Below are 17,707 nucleotides of genomic sequence, written 5' to 3' on the forward strand. Positions count from 1 at the left end.
TTTCAGTGCCATAAACCTGTCATTAACTGGGAAACGAAAGATATTATTATGTGGGAAACTAACTGTCATAAATCTACTTTGAGTGTTGAACCTGCAAAATCTGTTTCTGTGTCATCTGTCGGTCTGGAGGGTATTGTGGAGTACTGCTATGAATGGGTCACCGAGGAGAAGAAAAGCAACACACGCTAAGTCACAGAAAACCAGAGAGGTTGGTAACTATGCAGACTGCAGAGCCCTGATCTTAACACACAACTAGCAGCAGTCATGGAGCGTGCCTACTATGGTCCTGGATGCCTAGTCACAACCGGAGAGCTAAATAAGCCTAAAGTAAGAAAAGAGGAAAACTAACTCCCCCAGAGCAGACCCCAAAGGAAAGACAGCCCCCCACATGTATTGACGGTGAAGCAAGATGAAAATACAAACAAAGGCAGAAAAATAGGCTGAGCAAACAATGGGGCCAAACTAACTTGAAAGGACAGGAAAGGATAGATACTGTCTGCAATCTGCCAAAAAATCCTACCCAAAATAATGTCCAACACTTCTGATAACAAAATTAACCCTGAAGTCACTAGACTTCTCCCACTATATCAGCACTCTGAAATATTCTGAGACAGAGCAAAAAAGAGGCCAATCTAATAAAGGACAAAAAGGCAAATTGGCAAATACAGATAAATAAGAGTGGAAGTTCAGCACAGCCCAGCCGGGCTGGCTGACCACAAAAAAACTGCATTGACCAACATGAGCAAGTGTGAACATTAGCAAAAACAAACTTAACTTGAGAAGACTGGAGCAGAGCTGAAGTCCAAGACCTGAGAAGCAGACTGAATCACCAGCAACTGAATAGGGCGTCGGCTGTCTTAAATCCAGTCTGATACTCCAGAGATCCAATCATTATCCTCCTCGTCAGGTGGCAGACCATTACCAATAAAACCAACCTCACTACCTCCTGTCACCACCAGAAGGAGAACGGAAGGAGAACTCCCAGCTGGTGGAGCAGAAAATGAGCTCATAACAGTACCCCCCCCTTGAGGAGGGGTCACCGAACCCTCATCCATGCCACCAGGCTGATCAGGATGGGCCTGGTGAAAAGCATGAACCAATTTATTGGCATGAATATCCGAGGCAGAGACCCAAGAATTATCCTCCTGGCCATAACCCTTCCATTTGACCAAATACTGGAGTCTCCGTCTGACCAAATGAGAATCCAATATTTTCTCTACCTCATATTCCACACTGCCTTTAACCAAAACAGGGTCAGGAGGTGCCGCCACAGGAACTACTGGCTCAACAAACCTCTTCAACAGTGATTTGTGAAATACATTATGGATTTTGAACGTAACTGGAAGAGCCAATCGAAAAGAAACAGGATTAAGAATCTCCAAAATCTTATAGGGTCCAATAAATCTTGGCTTAAATTTTGGAGATGCAATTTTCATAGGAATATTCTTAGACGACAACCAAACCATATCACCCACTTTAAACCGGGGACCAATGGTCCTATGCCGGTTGGAAAAACGCTGGGCCTTTTCCTGAGAGAGTGACAACTTATCCACCACTTGGTCCCATATCTGCTGCATTCTCACAACCACAGTGTCCACACCTGGGCAGGACGAAGATTCCACTTGTCCTGAAGAGAATCGAGGATGAAACCCAAAATTACAGAAAAAGGGTGACATCAAAGTGGCAGAACTAACTCTATTGTTCAGAGCAAATTCGGCCAAGGGCAAAAATGAGACCCAATCATCTTGATCAGCAGATATAAAACATCTTAAATAAGACTCCAGGGTCTGGTTTGATCTCTCAGTCTGCCCATTGGTCTGGGGATGAAACGCGGAGGAGAAGGATAACTGAATTCCCAGATTGGAACAAAAGGCTTTCCAAAATCTGGAAACAAACTGGACCCCTCTATCGGACACAATGTTCTCAGGAATCCCGTGTAACCAAACCACCTGTTGTAAAAACAAGGGTACCAACTCAGCGGAAGATGGCAACTTTGGGAGTGGTACAAGATGGACCATCTTCGAAAATCTATCACAAATCACAGAGATAACAGTCATTCTCTGAGAGACAGGAAGATCAGAAATAAAATCCATTGAGATATGGGTCCAATACGGCCTCTTGGGCACCGGGAGGGGCATCAGCAACCCACTAGAACGAGAACAGGGTTTAGACCGAGAACAAGTCCCACAGGACTGTATAAAATTCCTGACATCATGAGATAAGGCAGGCCACCAAAACGACCGACTCACCAATTCTCTAGTACCAAAAATACCTGGGATGACCAGCCAATGCGGAGCAATGGACTTCAGACATCACTCTCTTTCTCCACTGGTCAGGAACATACAATCTTCCAATAGGGCAACGCTCAGGTTTATTCTCCTGAAATTCCTCAAGGGCGCGTCTCAATTCGGGCGAAATGGCAGAAAGAACTACCCCCTCACCTAGGATAGTAGTAGGCTCAGTCACATTAAGAGAATCAGCAAAGAAACTCCTAGAAAGGGCGTCTGCCTTAACATTCTTAGTGCCCGGAAGAAAAGAGACCACAAAATTAAAACACGTGAAAAACAAGGCCCATCTAGCCTGTCTAGGATTCAAGCGTTAAGTCGACTCCAGATAAATCAGATTCTTGTGATCGGTGTGGACCACAAATTTATGTCTAGCTCCCTCCAGCCAATGTCTCCACTCCTCAAATGCCCATTTCATGGCCAACAATTCCCGATTCCACACGTCATAGTTGCATTCAGATGGGGTGAACTTTCGAGAAAAGAAGGCACAGGGATTCATCTTAGAAGTCACGGGGTCTTTTTGGGATAAAACAGCTCCTGCACCAATCTCAAAAGCGTCTACCTCCACTTGAAATGGAAGTGAGACATCAGGTTGCCGTAGCACTGGATCTGAAGTAAATCTCCGCTTAAGCTCCTGAAATGCTGAGACAGCCTCAGGAGACCAATTCAGCACATCAGCTCCCTTCTTGGTCAGATCAGTCAGTGGTTTGACAATACTAGAAAAATAACCTATAAATTTACGATAGAAATTAGCAAAACCCAAAAACTTCTGGAGAGCCTTCAAAGAAGTAGGCTGAACCCAATCATAAATGGCCTGTACCTTGGCCGGGTCCATTTCAATAGTCGATGGAGATAACATAAATCCCAAAAATGAAATCCTCTGTACACCAAAGAGGCATTTCGATCCCTTAACAAACAGGGAATTCTCCCTCAAAATCCGGAACACAGTCCGGACATGTTCCACATGGGAATCCCAATCACCAGAAAAGATCAAAATATCATCCAGATAGATGATCAAAAACTTATCTACAAAGTCTCGAAAAATATCATTCATAAAGGACTGGAAGACAGAAGAGGCATTAGAGAGCCCGAAAGGCATCACCAGGTACTCAAAATGTCCCTCCGGAGTATTAAACACCGTCTTCCATTCATCCCCATGCTTGATGCGAATAAGATTATACGCCCCCCTGAGGTCAAGCTTAGTAAACCAGCAGGCACTCTTAACTCTGGAGAATAAATCAGACATCAGAGGTAACGGGTACTGATATTTAACCGTCATCTTGTTAAGGGAACGATAATCAATACACGGTCTTAATGAACCATCTTTCTTGGCCACAAAAAAACCCCCAGCACCTAAAGGTGACGAGGATGGTCTAATATGACCCTTCTCCAACGACTCCTTAATATAGGATCGCATAGCATCATGTTCGGGTACAGATAAGTTGAAAAGCCGACCCTTGGGAAATTTGCACCCAGGCATCAACTCAATTGCACAGTCATAAATCCTATGAGGAGGCAAAGATGCAGACTTACTCTCACTAAATACATCAGAGAAATCAGCCAGATAATCAGGAATATCATGAGACTGAGGAGAGGTGGAGAAAACATGAGCGTCCTTAAGAACAAACTGACGACCCCAACTCACCACATACACAGATTTCCAATCCAACTGGGTTATGAGTTTGCAACCAGGGGAAACCCAGAACAATAGTATTATGCAAATTATGCAACACCAAAAATTTACAATTTTCTTGGTGGTCTGGGGCAACTCGCATTATCACCTGGGTCCAAAACTGAGGTTTATTCTCTGCCAAAGGAGTGGCATCAATACCCCTCAAAGCAATAGGCATCTGCAGAGGTGTCATGGACAAACCACAACGTTTGGCAAAGTCCAAATCCATCAGATTCAGAGCTGCTCCTGAATCCACAAAAGCCTTAGTGGAAAACGTGGACAAGGCGCAGATCAAAGTAATTGCCAAAAGGAACTTAGGTTGTACACTGCCCACAGCAAATGTGTGTGCAAAACGTTTCTCTCATTTAGGGCAGACAGAAATAGTATGAGAGGCGTCTCCACAGAAAAAACACAGCTTATTATGCCTTCTAAACTACTGATGTTGTGCCCTAGACAATACCCCATCACATTGCATAGGTTCAGACATTAGTTCAGAAGGTGTCAGCGCCTCCCATGTAGTTTTACATTCACGTAAACGCCGATCAACTTGAATGGCTAATGACATAGAGCCATCCAGACCAGAGGGAACAGGAAATCCCACCATAACATCTTTTACGGTCTCTGATAAACCTTTCCAAAAGAGAGCTGCCAGTGCACTATCATTCCATGTAGTAAGGACCGCCCACTTTCGGAATTTTTGACAGTATAACTCTGCTGGATCCTGACCCTGGTTTAATGCCAACAGGGTTCTCTCAGCTTGATCAACGGCATTAGGTTCATCATACAACAACCCCAAGGCTTGAAAAAATGCATCCACATTAGTCAGAATAGGATTTTCAGGTGTCAGAGATAAAACCCAATCCTGGGGATCGCCGCGCAGCAAGAAGATGACAATTTTAACCTGCTGCACAGAGCTCCCCGATGAGTTAGGCTTCAAGGCAAGAAATAATTTACAATTATTCTTAAAATTCAGAAATTTAGATCGATCCCCAGAAAACACATCAGGAGTAGGGATCTTGGGTTCAGCAACATGTGACTGAATGAGGTAGGTAGAAATTCCCTGCACTTCCTTCAGCAGCAAGCTGCTCTACACGATCAGACAGTTGCTTAATCTCCATTAGGAGAGAAAAAAAAATCCTCCTACGGCTCCAGAGAAAAAGAGGAAAAAATATATATATATAAAAAAAAATTCTGACACTTTTTTTTTTTTAAACAATTTTTTTCCTGCTCTTGAGTACCCTAGAATCTGCGGTATGGCTGGTGATTCTGTTATGAATGGGTCACCGAGGAGAAAAAAAGCAACACACGCTAAGTCTCAGAAAACCAGAGAGGTTGGTAACTATGCAGATTGCAGATCCCTGATCTTAACACACAACTAGCAGTAGTCGTGGAGCGCGCCTACGATGGTCCTGGATGCCTCGCCACAACCGGAGAGCTAAATAAGCTTAAAGTAAGAAAAGAGGAAAACTAACTCCCCCAGAGCAGACCCCAAAGGAAAGACAGCCCCCCACATGTATTGACGGTGAAACAAGATGAAAACACAAACAAAGGCAGAAAAATAGGCTGAGCAAACAATGGGGCCAAACTAACTTGAAAGGACAGGAAAGGAAAGATACTGTCTGCAATCTGCCAAAAAACCCTACCCAAAATAATGTCCATCGCTTCTGATAACAAAATTAACCCTGAAGTCACTAGACTTCTCCCACTATATCAGCACTCTGAAATATTCTGAGACAGAGCAAAAAAGAGGCCAATGTAATAAAGGACAAAAAGGCAAATTGGCAAATACAGATAAATAAGAGTGGAAGTTCAGCACAGCCCAGCCGGGCTGGCTGACCACAAAAAAACTGAGTTGACCAACAAGAGCAAGTGTGAACATTAGCAAAAACAAACTTAACTTGAGAAGACTGGAGCAGAGCTGAAGTCCAAGACCTGAGAAGCAGACTGAATCACCAGCAACTGGATAGGGCGTCGGCTGTCTTATATCCAGTCTGATACTCCAGAGATCCAATCATTATCCTCCTCGTCAGGTGGCAGACCATTACCAATTAAACCAACCTCACTACCTCCTATCACCACCAGAGGGAGAACAGAAGGAGAACTCCCAGCTGGTGGAGCAGAAAATGAGCTCATAACAGAGTACCTAAAGGACGTGTTTTCCGAAAGCAAGGCCGAGGCTTTACCACCACATAGACCTTATGACTGCACCATAGATTTAATCCCCGGGGCTAAACTGCCTAAAGCCCGTTTGTTTAATTTGTCAGGCCCAGAACGATTGGCCATGAAGGACTATGTGGCGCCCCTGAGGGTTCAGTTGCCACAGAGGTACTGCATCTCCTCCTGAGGTGTAGTATCCCAATCCCCAGGTAAGTTGGTAACACCTGACCAGACTCCAGCACCTACGTCCAGCACAGACACCTTAGAACAGCAGAGCACCCTTTATGGCAGCTGCTTTGGTTCATGAAGGGTGCTGGGTGGTGAGTGGAGCTTAGAAACACTAGAGGGGAAAGCTGACAGGAAGTTCAGTGAGTTCCCCTACAGGGGAAGGAGGGAAAGGACATAGATGCAGCAGCCTCCTGCAAGCTGGAGCTGTTTGCAAGGAAAGAGAAAGGATCAGTTGTTCAGAAGGAAGATAGATAAGAACAGAACGTGAGGAGGAGAGAGACTGGGGACTAGGGCTAGTGCAGAGCCCTTTCCTAATGCACCAAGGCCGGGCACCAGTATCCGAGGCTGTGTGTGATACTAATGATCCTACAGCAGAAACCGGAGGAATAGTAGTTGTGACCACTTTATTCCCACCTAAGACTCGAAGACACAGCAGCAACGTGTGTGAGCCGGGACATGATTGTATGGTGTCCCCAAAGCAGGCTACAGCTGTCTGTCATATGGAGTTATAAGTAACATCAACAAGGAGAAACTTGAGTGTAATTCAGAACTACAAGTACTTCAGATTAGCGCTAGCAAGGAAATTTTCAGAACAGGCACACGAAAGGGAGTGCTGGAAGGGTTAATTCCATCTGCCTGGGAGTTGGCTAAGCCCCTGATCTGGTGACCGCGGCACTGAAGCGGGCACCTGTCTGTGCTAGAAACGTGAGTAAAAGAATTGGAACTGCATTCTGTGGTGTTATTGCCTTCTTCCTGCGCCAACCTACTCAGCACTGCTACATCTCTGTGCCTAACACTACACCATCTACCTCAACACCTATTACTTCTGCCCTGGGACTACAGCTCTGCCTGTGGAGAGCTATTCCATCTTTGCTGCCTTATACCATCTGTCCCAGAGGATCTGCACCGCAGCGACGGCTTAACACCTTCATTGCCGAGTGCCACAGGTGGCGTCACAAATTATCTACCTATAAACTTTATTCCATTTCACCTATTTTACATGGGGACCCAGGGCCACGGACCGGGTCACTGCCACCGTGACACTTCCCCTTTAAGACGCCAGTCTGGTAACGAGTGATCCCCACACCTGCCCTGGGGGCGATCCAAGTATATTGCTGAGAGCCTGCACAAGGGGAATATACGGCCTTCCATTTCTCCTGTGGCTGCCGGATTCTTTTTTTGGTAAGAAAAACGATGGCGGATTACGCCCCTGCCTCGACTTTCGAGAACATAACAAGATCAGTGTGAGGAATACTTATCCCCCTCCTCTAATTCTGGATTTGTGTAATCAACTCTCAGGGGCTAAATGGTTCTCCAAACTTGACCTTCGGGGGCTTATAGTCTGCAAATATAAAAATGGCTATTTTTGAGTCCATATTGAAATATACAGAATGCATTCAGACCATGACAGAGCAGCATTTCTGGTCAAACAGTTACAGACAGACAATTCTCATTGTGATACAATCTTGAGAACTATTGTTTATTACCTGAAACCATTTCACTTCACAAACAGTTCTATGTTTATCTATGTTTGTTGTTTGTCATTGTAAAACATTAAGGTTTGTTTAACATCTGTCTATGGTGGTTTTATTTAAAACCATGTAGCCTTTATATTCTTAGGGTTTAAGACCCATTGTCTGATGCCATGTTGTCTGTTTCATCCGACCTTGAAGGCTGGCCACTGGAAGGGTTGGGTGAAGCTAGTTACACATAAGTGTAATTTAGTATATAAGGCCAGAGAAACATGACTAAGACAGAAGCATAACTTGGATACCTGTACACATGTACAGTGTTGATACCTGCATAATTAGGGACGCCCATGCAGTGTTGTGAATCTTCCAGGGGTTCTCTGTCTTGGTGTTGCTTCTCTGATATTCCAGATGGATGATGTTTAAAAGCCTCTTGGTGATTGATGATGTGAGTATACTGTATATAGTTAATCTTCATATATACTTAATCATTATATGTATTCAATCTTTATATGTACTTAACCTTTGTATCTTAAAATATACAAAAGTGTACGCAATCATACTATCCAATCATACTATTTCTTTAATTTTGTACCTTGAAATAAAATTGCGTTATATCGCAAGCAGTAGCCTTCTTTAAAGCCCTATCCGAACCTTAGTGTTAAAAACTTGGCAATACATAATTGGCGTAGTCGGCAGGATACGCAGAAGGCTCAGAAGTTTTTTATTAATATTAATAGGACTGTGTGATAGTGTGATATTGTGTAAAACATGCCTGTCTTTAAGAAAAAGGTGTCTGTGTGTGAATCTATTGAGATTACAGGCTGGGAACAGGCTCCCTATCATATTTTGGCAACCAAGTGGTCGCACAGTGCTGGCTTGGGTGAAGCAAGGGACAAATGTCTGAAGAATGCTGAACCTGAGGATGTGTTGCATGCTTATAGAAAGTCAAAGTGGAGAAAGGTTATGGCCCCATAAGATGCTCCATAGATTATGCCCCCATATGCTGCCCCATAAGATGCTCCATAGATTATGCCCCCATAAGATGCTCCATAGATTATGCCCCTATATGCTGCCCCCAGAAGATGCTCCATAGATTATGCCCCCATATGCTGCCCCCATAAGATGCTCTATAGATTATGCACCCATATGCTGCCCCATAAGATGCTCCATAGATTATGCCCCTATATGCTGCCTCCATAAGATGCTCCATAGATTATGCCCCCATATGCTGTCACCATAAGATGCTCTATAGATTATGCCCCTATATGCTGCTGCCCCCATAAGATGCTCCATAGATTATGTCCCCATTTGTTGCTGCTGCATTTAAAAATAAAAAAAATGACATACTCACCTCTCCATCGCTGGGGCCAGGTGCCGGTGTCACTGCTGGCACCTGAGATATTTACCTGTCCCCCGGTCCATCGCTGCTTGCTGCTGTCAGGCACGTCATCTGTCAGTGACGTTCAGACTGCAGGGGGCGCGATGCACACTTACCACGTCACCATGCCCGCTGCTGTCTGAACGTCACTGACAGATGACGTGCCAGACAGCAGCAAGCAGTGATGGACTAGGGGACAGGTGAGTATCGCTATACTTACCCATCCTGGCACGGTCTCTGCAGCCCCCAGCTTCTCCGCCATCTCCCTTCCTGCCTTCAGCGGTCACGTGGTACCGCTCATTAAACTCATGAATATGCACATATTCATGAGTTTAATGAGCGGTACCATGTGACCTCTGAAGGAAGGAAGGGAGACCGTGCCAGGACGGGTAAGTATGCAAAACACAAGCTGCGGAGACACCATCACATGTTTCTCAACGCAAGCAATGACTAGCCAGGTCTTTCCCCGGGAAGGAACAGCCACGGGAAGGGCAGTCTCCAATGAAGGAAACCACCTATGCCAAAACATGGTATCCATCCACAGACAGCTGATTGTTTTTTTTGTTTTTTTTAAACCATTCAGGTTAGTTATAAACAGCTCAATATAAGCTCATCAACTTAAACGTCGTTGTTTCTCATCATCATGGTTCATATTTATTTTAGTATAACAAACCAAGGGTATACACAAAAGACATCCTGAACATCAATAAACATCACTAAAATTCACTGATATTTGATCAGGTGCTGCCATTTTTTAAATTTCCAGACACCCTCTGCATCAGAACCACCACCGCCTTCACTGTCTAATTTATAAATCAAGTATAATCTAGAAAGGATCAGCCCGACACACTTATTCACAGATACATGCTTCTCTTTGAAAATTCCTAAATTCCTCACATCCCACAAACTCTGCATCACACAAGTTATAATTAACCATAGGATTCTATTTTTCATACGACCACATGCACCAATTCCAAACATTGCAACACGCCAGTCAATAAAACTCACACCCGCTAACTCCTTAAACAACCCACCTACACACTTCCACACACTGGACGCGTAATCACAGTCCCACATAGTATGCCACACAGTCTCACATCCACCACATCCTTCCCTCGGGCACACATCAGTTCTGGTCAGACCTCGTCTCTTCTGAACCTGTCGCACAGGCAAAATATTGTGCAAGGACATCCATACAATATCCCTTTGTCTATTAGACATCCCGTGCGTTTCCAAACTCTTCCATGCAACCGAAACTTCATTCCCTCTCAGCCCCACAATATTACATTCCACATCATTCTTACGTATTATTTTCATCACATTCTTAGCCATTCTAAAATCATTCATCGGCACACTCAGTAAATCATGCTTCTTCACAATCTTCTCAGTCACCTCATACCAGACTGGACACTTGAAAGCAACAGGCACTCTAGCATCCCTCTTTCTCCAACATAAGCCATATAACATCCAACCAGCAGAATAACTTGCCATATACGCTCCCTTATTTCCTTTATTCAGCAAAATAACAACAGTTTTGATATACTGAAGCCCCAGAAAAATCTCAATGTTTGGAAAGGCCATGCCACCATGGTGACACGCCTTAAAAATACTTTATCTCTTAAGTTTCTCTATTTTACTGCTCCAGAAAAAAGAAAAAAATAACTTTTCCACTCTTTTTATTTTCCTACATGATGGTGGAAACACTGTTGCAATAAAAAGCAAAATCGGAAGAATCACCGCTTTTATGACCAAAATCTTACCACTCAAGGTCAAGTCTCTGTCGCCAAAAATTTAACTTACACTCTATGCGCAATCCACACTCCTCCCAGCTCTGCTTACCTTCCAAGTCCTTATTAAATAATACTCCCAGCACTTTGATAGCACCCTCCTCACACTTTACCCCCTCCATTTTAACCCTGTCATCCCCAAAACATTTAAAACTGCATTTATTCCAATTCACTCTAAAGTCAGATGCACCACAGAAAAACTCCAGAAGCAACTTAACCCTACTCATAGACGCAACACTTTCACTCACAGCCACAACATCATCCATATATCCAAGAACTTTCACATGCTTTCCACCACTCCCAGGTACCAACAAACCTCGCATCATTTTATCACGTCTCACCAAGCACAACAAAGGTTCAATCACACATACAAACAAGACGGGACATGGGACACCCTTGCCTTACACCAGACTTAATATTCACTTTCTCACTCAACCACCCATTAACAAGAAACTCACTTGACACACAATCATACAAAGACATTGTCCCATTCACAAATTTTTGAGGAAATCCCATTCTCTCCAGAACTTTAAACAAAAACACATGCGAGACCCTATCAATCGCTTTCTCAAAATCAATTGACAGAACCATACACTTCCGTTTCCTTCCCATGCAGTCTCCAATCAAGTCCCTTCATAACAATAAGTTATCACTCATACTTCTTCCAGGCACAGCACACACTTGATCCTCATCCACAATACTACCAATCACCTCATGCATGCGATTCGCCAACAATTTACTATAGATTTTGTAATCTGCATTCAGCAATGTTATAGGTCTCCAATTCTCTAAACACTTTCTCTCACCTTTCTTATGCACAAGCACAACCACCCCCATCTTTCATTGATTCACACAACTTACCACTCTCCCACATACAGTATACTTACATATCTCAGTCAAATCAGCACCCAGAAAATCCCACGCCTTCACATAGAATTCCACCGGCAATCCGTCTTTACCTAGAGTCTTATTCTTTTTAGCACTCTTGATCACATTTTCTATTTCCATAATTACGTCCTCATTCAAAATATCACATTCTCCACTATCCAACTTGTTCTCTAACCCATTCAGCACTTCTGAAACAAGACCAGAATCAATCCATTTTTTATCATATAACTTGCTATAGAACCTATTCACCTCCTTTATCACATTCTCACCTGACACACACAAACCATTCCTATCCAGGATTTTATCCATATCAACCTTTCTCCCATTCATTTTCTTAAAAAAGAACCTCATGCACTTTTCACCTTTCTCAAGATGTTCAATTTTGGTGCGATAGATGATTTCTTTCCCTTTTTCATCCATAACACTCTTTAATTCACTCTTTGTCTCAGCCAGCAGATCAGACACATCCATCCCACTTTCTCCACACTTCCTTAACCAGTCTAAGCGCCTGTTTAAATCATTAAATCTATTCCGATAAATAGCAGCTTTTTTATAGCCCCAGTTTTTGAAGAAGTTTTTGCAACACACCTTAACCCAGTCCCACCACTCCAGTACACACGCAAAATCCCTCTTACATACTCTCCACTCTTTATACTTTATTTTTAATTCATTCATCACATCCTCATCTTCTAACAATCTTACATTCAGCTTCCAAACCCCACCCTCATACACACGGTTATCAATCGCACTAAACACACCTCTCAAACACTCATGATCAGAAAAAGGTACAGCATTTTGTTCAAAATTCATACACCACATATTTTTGGAAAACAACATTTTATCTATCCTGGATGCAACAACACCCCTATCAGCATGGTACGTTGGTGGTGGTGGGATGCCAAATTTCAGAGCAACAGCATCTAGAAGGGAAAAATCAGAAATAAGATTGGATAACTTTTTACCAGTTATGTCACAATTCCCTTCTGTGGTGCAATTAAAGTCTCCAACTAAAACTGTAGGCATTTTGCCCGGAAGAAACAAACTTAATTTTTCCAAAAGAGCCAGACGCTCTTTTTTCCTGTCGTGCCCTGATGGACAGTACACATTAATAATTCTAGCCCGCCACCCCCTATAGCTAACATGTGCAATTATACATCTACCCACCTCTACCACCGTGTAGCTATCTAAACTAATCTCCCTGTTACCCATTAATATCCCTACACCATCATTCCTATTAGCACATGAGCCAGACCATACATGCTGTCTGTAAGGCCAGTCCTTATCGCTTGGAGCGTCCACAATCCCACATTCCTGAAGACAAAAGATGTGAGCATTCATCTGTTTCATATAATCTAGAATGATTTCCCTCCTGAATTTGGATCTAATTTGCCTGACATTCAGGGACGCAATGCCCCAACCAGCTTGGGGAGCCATAACATGACTGTGTTATTTACATGACGTCAAACACACCACTTCCTCTTCAGCCGTTTTTGTCTTCCATCTGGAACTGCAACTCCTCGAATCTGTTTACGTCTGCGGGAATGCCTAAAAAACATTGGTGTCAGGAGAGAAGACATTCTGAGGGTTACTACGTTTACTCACCGGACTTAAACCAACTTCACCGGGGTCTGCCCAATCCGTTCTGGGCTTCTTACAGGAAGTTCCAGGCTCCTCATCCTCAGAGCACCTCGCAAGAGTGAAGTCACCTTGATCTCCACAACTGGCCAACTCCTCCTCAGTAGCAAACCAAGATACACTGGGGGTATTGCCAAGAGTACCTTACAACTCCCCCTCCCCACAGACATCAGACTGATGAGGGACCGTGAGGGTGTCGCTGGGTGGTTGCTAGTGAGCTGCTACACAGGCAGATCTCACCAGCGACATCGCAGGGGACGGGGATCGCTACTTACCTGTCAGACGCAGCGATGCTGCGTCCTCCCGCCCGGCTCCACGCGTCGCTCGTCGGTGCCACAGAAAGCGCCGCAGGAAGTGGACGACGAGGAATGGTCCAGCAGCTTCTCGCGCGATCAGCGATAACCAGCAGTAACTTCCAAAACTGCCACCTCTGGGCTAGGAGACTCCGTTTGGGGTAGGGCCTCCTCATGTGCATCCATGATTTCAGGTTCCTCAATAAGATCCGGGTCTGAAACCTGTGGAATGTCAACAACAGCAGCAGGGGGTGCAACTGCCCCACCTGAGACCTCAGCGTAAAGCCCCCGTTACACGCTGCGATATCGCTAGCAATATCACTGTAAAGTCACCGATTTTGTGACGTAGCAGCGATATTGCTAGCGATATCGCTGCATGTGATACTTACCTCCGACCGGCTCCCCCGCTGGTTATCGCTGATCGCGCGAGAAGCTGCTGGACCATTCCTCGTCATCCACTTCCTGCGGCGCTTCCTGTGGCGCCGACGAGCGACGCGTGGAGCCGGGTGGGAGGACGCAGGATCGCTGCGTCTGACAGGTAAGTAGCGATCTCCATCCCCTGCGATGTCGCTGGTGAGATCTGCCTGAGTAGCAGCTCACTAGCGACCACCCAGCGATTCACCAGCGATCCTGACCGCGTCATATCGCTGGTCGGGATCGCTGGTGAGTCGCTAGGTGTAACGGTACCCTAAGACCTAGGACTGATCCTGGCCTTACAGTCCCGATACTTAGGCCCTCCTCACCACAAGCATTACACATAACAGGATTTGTGCAGTCTTTTGCCATATGGCCAGAAGCATTGCAATTCCTGCAAGTTGGCATCTCCTTGCAACTATCCTGGTTATGCCCGAAATTTTTACACTTCCTGCAATACATCGGGGCATCTGGAAAGAACAAAAAAACACTATTTTTCCCAACTGAAAAATTAAGAGGGGGTAATGGATGCCTCCTGGGCCTTGGGGATCCATCCCAAATCTCACAAAAAATGTGTGCTTCCCGGTCCAGAGCCCTTCTCCATTCAGGACCCTGTGGGAGTACTGAACATAAATGCAATGTCTTTTCAAAAATAAAGCAATGTCCTCCAGGGAAACAAAAGGGTTGTGCATGAAAACTACAAGTGGGATATCTCCCTTAGAGTACAGCACAGTAAAGGTAAGACCTTCCAGCAAAGGATTTGCCACTCCATTTTTCAGGGCAGAAACAAATTCTGGCAAGCCGCCATAGAAGATAGCACCAGTACATATCTGCCTTCTCTCCTAAACTCCTGCAGGCATATTATATCAGACTTCCGAATCTTCAGGATGTCATAAAACACCATGTTGACCAAATATCTCAGGGAAAATTGCAACTTCTTATCTTCAGCAATGTCAATCCTGAATCCATTTTTGACCCGGCTATCACCGGTCCCAGAGAATTGAAGTCGGACTCCCATCGTCCACAACTCTAAGGATCTCCTCCCCGAAACCTCATGGTTATCTCCCAAAAGCAGCGACCGGCTTAAGCCACCGAAGTGGCGATGCCGGAAGGCCAAGAGACAGCACTCAAGGTATTCAGGAAACTTTGCCCCTCATCAGTGTGGAGTAGGAAACTGGCCAGTAGGAGCAATGCCTAGTAGAAGATGGCATAGCAGCATAAATACCTATCTGAGGTAGACTCGCCGCCAAATAAAAAACCTTTTAGCTTATGTTAAAAGAATTTGCTCAGAGGTTGAAGGAGGAGGTCATGAAAAATGCTATTTCAGCAAACACCTATGATGATTATATGCAAGTTGGCGTAAGTGTATGTTAGAAATCGTATCATTAGAAATGCCCCTCCAGCTTATAAACATATCATGATGACATTTATGGTAAATCAGACTGGGAAAACAATCGCTAATACATTGGAGGCAATTCGAGAGTTAAGGGATCTGTGAGATTGGGGTCCCAAACAAAAAGGTAATTTTCTCTCTGAGGAGCAGCATTACAGTGACAAAAGTCATTACAATCCTAGACCCTGTATTACCCGGAAATATATGTTTAGGGCCTTAATAAAGGATGGCGTCCACAAGGATAAAATAGACGAGATTGGTACTGGAGAGATGTGGAAACTGTATCAAAAGAGAGGAATTGATAAAAAGCCGGATGTTTCACATAATAGAGAGGTCACAGTAGAAGACTCTGAATCTCCACAGCAGGGGCGAGACAGGACACGGGGAGAGAGAGGGCCCCCTCCCTTTCCGTCTTCGTCAAAGCCCACAGCACCAGGGATTGAGGATCTTTATGCTGAAATGAAATCCTTGATACAGGAAATTAAAGCTCATATGAAGAGGCTATCATTTTACCCTTCCAAAATGTCGTCATCTAAAATGGAGGATCAATGGGGGGAAGAAGATAAGAGTTATTGACTTGCTGGCCACACTCCACAAATGGATACACGCCCCCATGTAGATTTGGTGATTAACTGAACAATAAAAACAGCCAACATGATAAAGCTTTGGTAGATACAAGAGTGGAGGGTGGAGGCCAGTTTATTTTATGTAAATCCAGAACAATTCAGTGGGTACAAGGTTATAATTACAGGATTAGGAGGAGACTGGTGTGCATGTGCCTACTATTACTGAATGGAACAATCCTGTGTGTGTGGAAATAGTTGTGACAAGATATCTGGCCAATTGTACAAAGAATTAAAGTGACTGTGTTTAATGTTGCAGAGGAACATTCCAAAATATCAGTCGCTGAATCCAATTCAAAGAGTGACGCCACTGAGGGACTGCTCAGATTGACTCAGTGGGCACACCAGAAATATGGACACCTGGGAGAAATAGCTGATTACCAATGGGCACAGACCAGAGGGGTGTCCATCAGGTTAGATTTGATAATGGATTTGAATCCTCACATCCAATCAATGATGGTGCAAAAATGTTGGGGGGACAAAGGTCCTCCAGAACCTGATAAAGTAATTGTTCGTGGAGCAGATAATTTTCTGATAGTTATGAAACCCAGGTAAAAGAAGTGGGAACACGTCCCAACTGACAAGTGTTATCTCAGAGAATAATGTATATATATTTTTCAACTTTAGATCAGAATCTGGAAATGGTGCATCGTTGCAGCCACAGTGTCATGGTCCTTTCAACTTCTGCCACTAACCAAGAGATCTTCAGATGAAAAACCGAGAGACCAACCATGGAAAATAGAGCTTTTTGGAAAACCAAACAGAATCTATGGATTTACTTGGCTTAGCTGATGAACACTAGTCATTTTACTGTGACAAAGACTACTACTGCTACCAATATATTAGAAACTTGTCTGGTGGCTGTACCAACCCTTCTACAGTTATGGACAAAGCTGATAGGGGTATCTATTCAAGATGAAGACATACAAGAAGAAAATATGACCCAGAACTTCATATACAATAGGAACTTTTGCTATAATTTGTGCATGCATTGCTAAGTGTTGTTGTATACAGTGTACACTTATATGGTACCTTGTATAAATAATGTTTGGCTCAAAATAGCCAAGGGTGGATTGTAGTGCGAATATAAAAATGGCTATTTTTGAGTCCATATTGAAATATACAGAATGCATTCAGACCATGACAGAGCAGCATTTCTGGTCAAACAGTTCCAGACAGAGACAATTCTCATAGTGATACAATCTTGAGAACTATTGTTTATTACCTGAAACCATTTCACTTCACAAACAGTTCTATGTTTATCTATGTTTGTTGTTTGTCATTGTAAAACATTAAGGTTTACGTAACCTCTGTCTGTGGTGGTTTTATCTAAAACCATGTGGCTTTTATATTCTTAGGGTTTAAGACCCATTGTCTAATGCCATGTTGCCTGTTTCATCCGACCTTGAAGGCTGGCCACTGGAAGGGTTGGGTGAAGCAAGTTACACATACGTATATAAGGCCAGAGAAACATGACTAAGA

Source organism: Dendrobates tinctorius, unplaced genomic scaffold (genome assembly GCF_039654945.1).
Source record: "Dendrobates tinctorius isolate UK_male_01 unplaced genomic scaffold, ASM3965494v1 ptg000019l, whole genome shotgun sequence".
Taxonomy (NCBI): domain Eukaryota; kingdom Metazoa; phylum Chordata; class Amphibia; order Anura; family Dendrobatidae; genus Dendrobates; species Dendrobates tinctorius.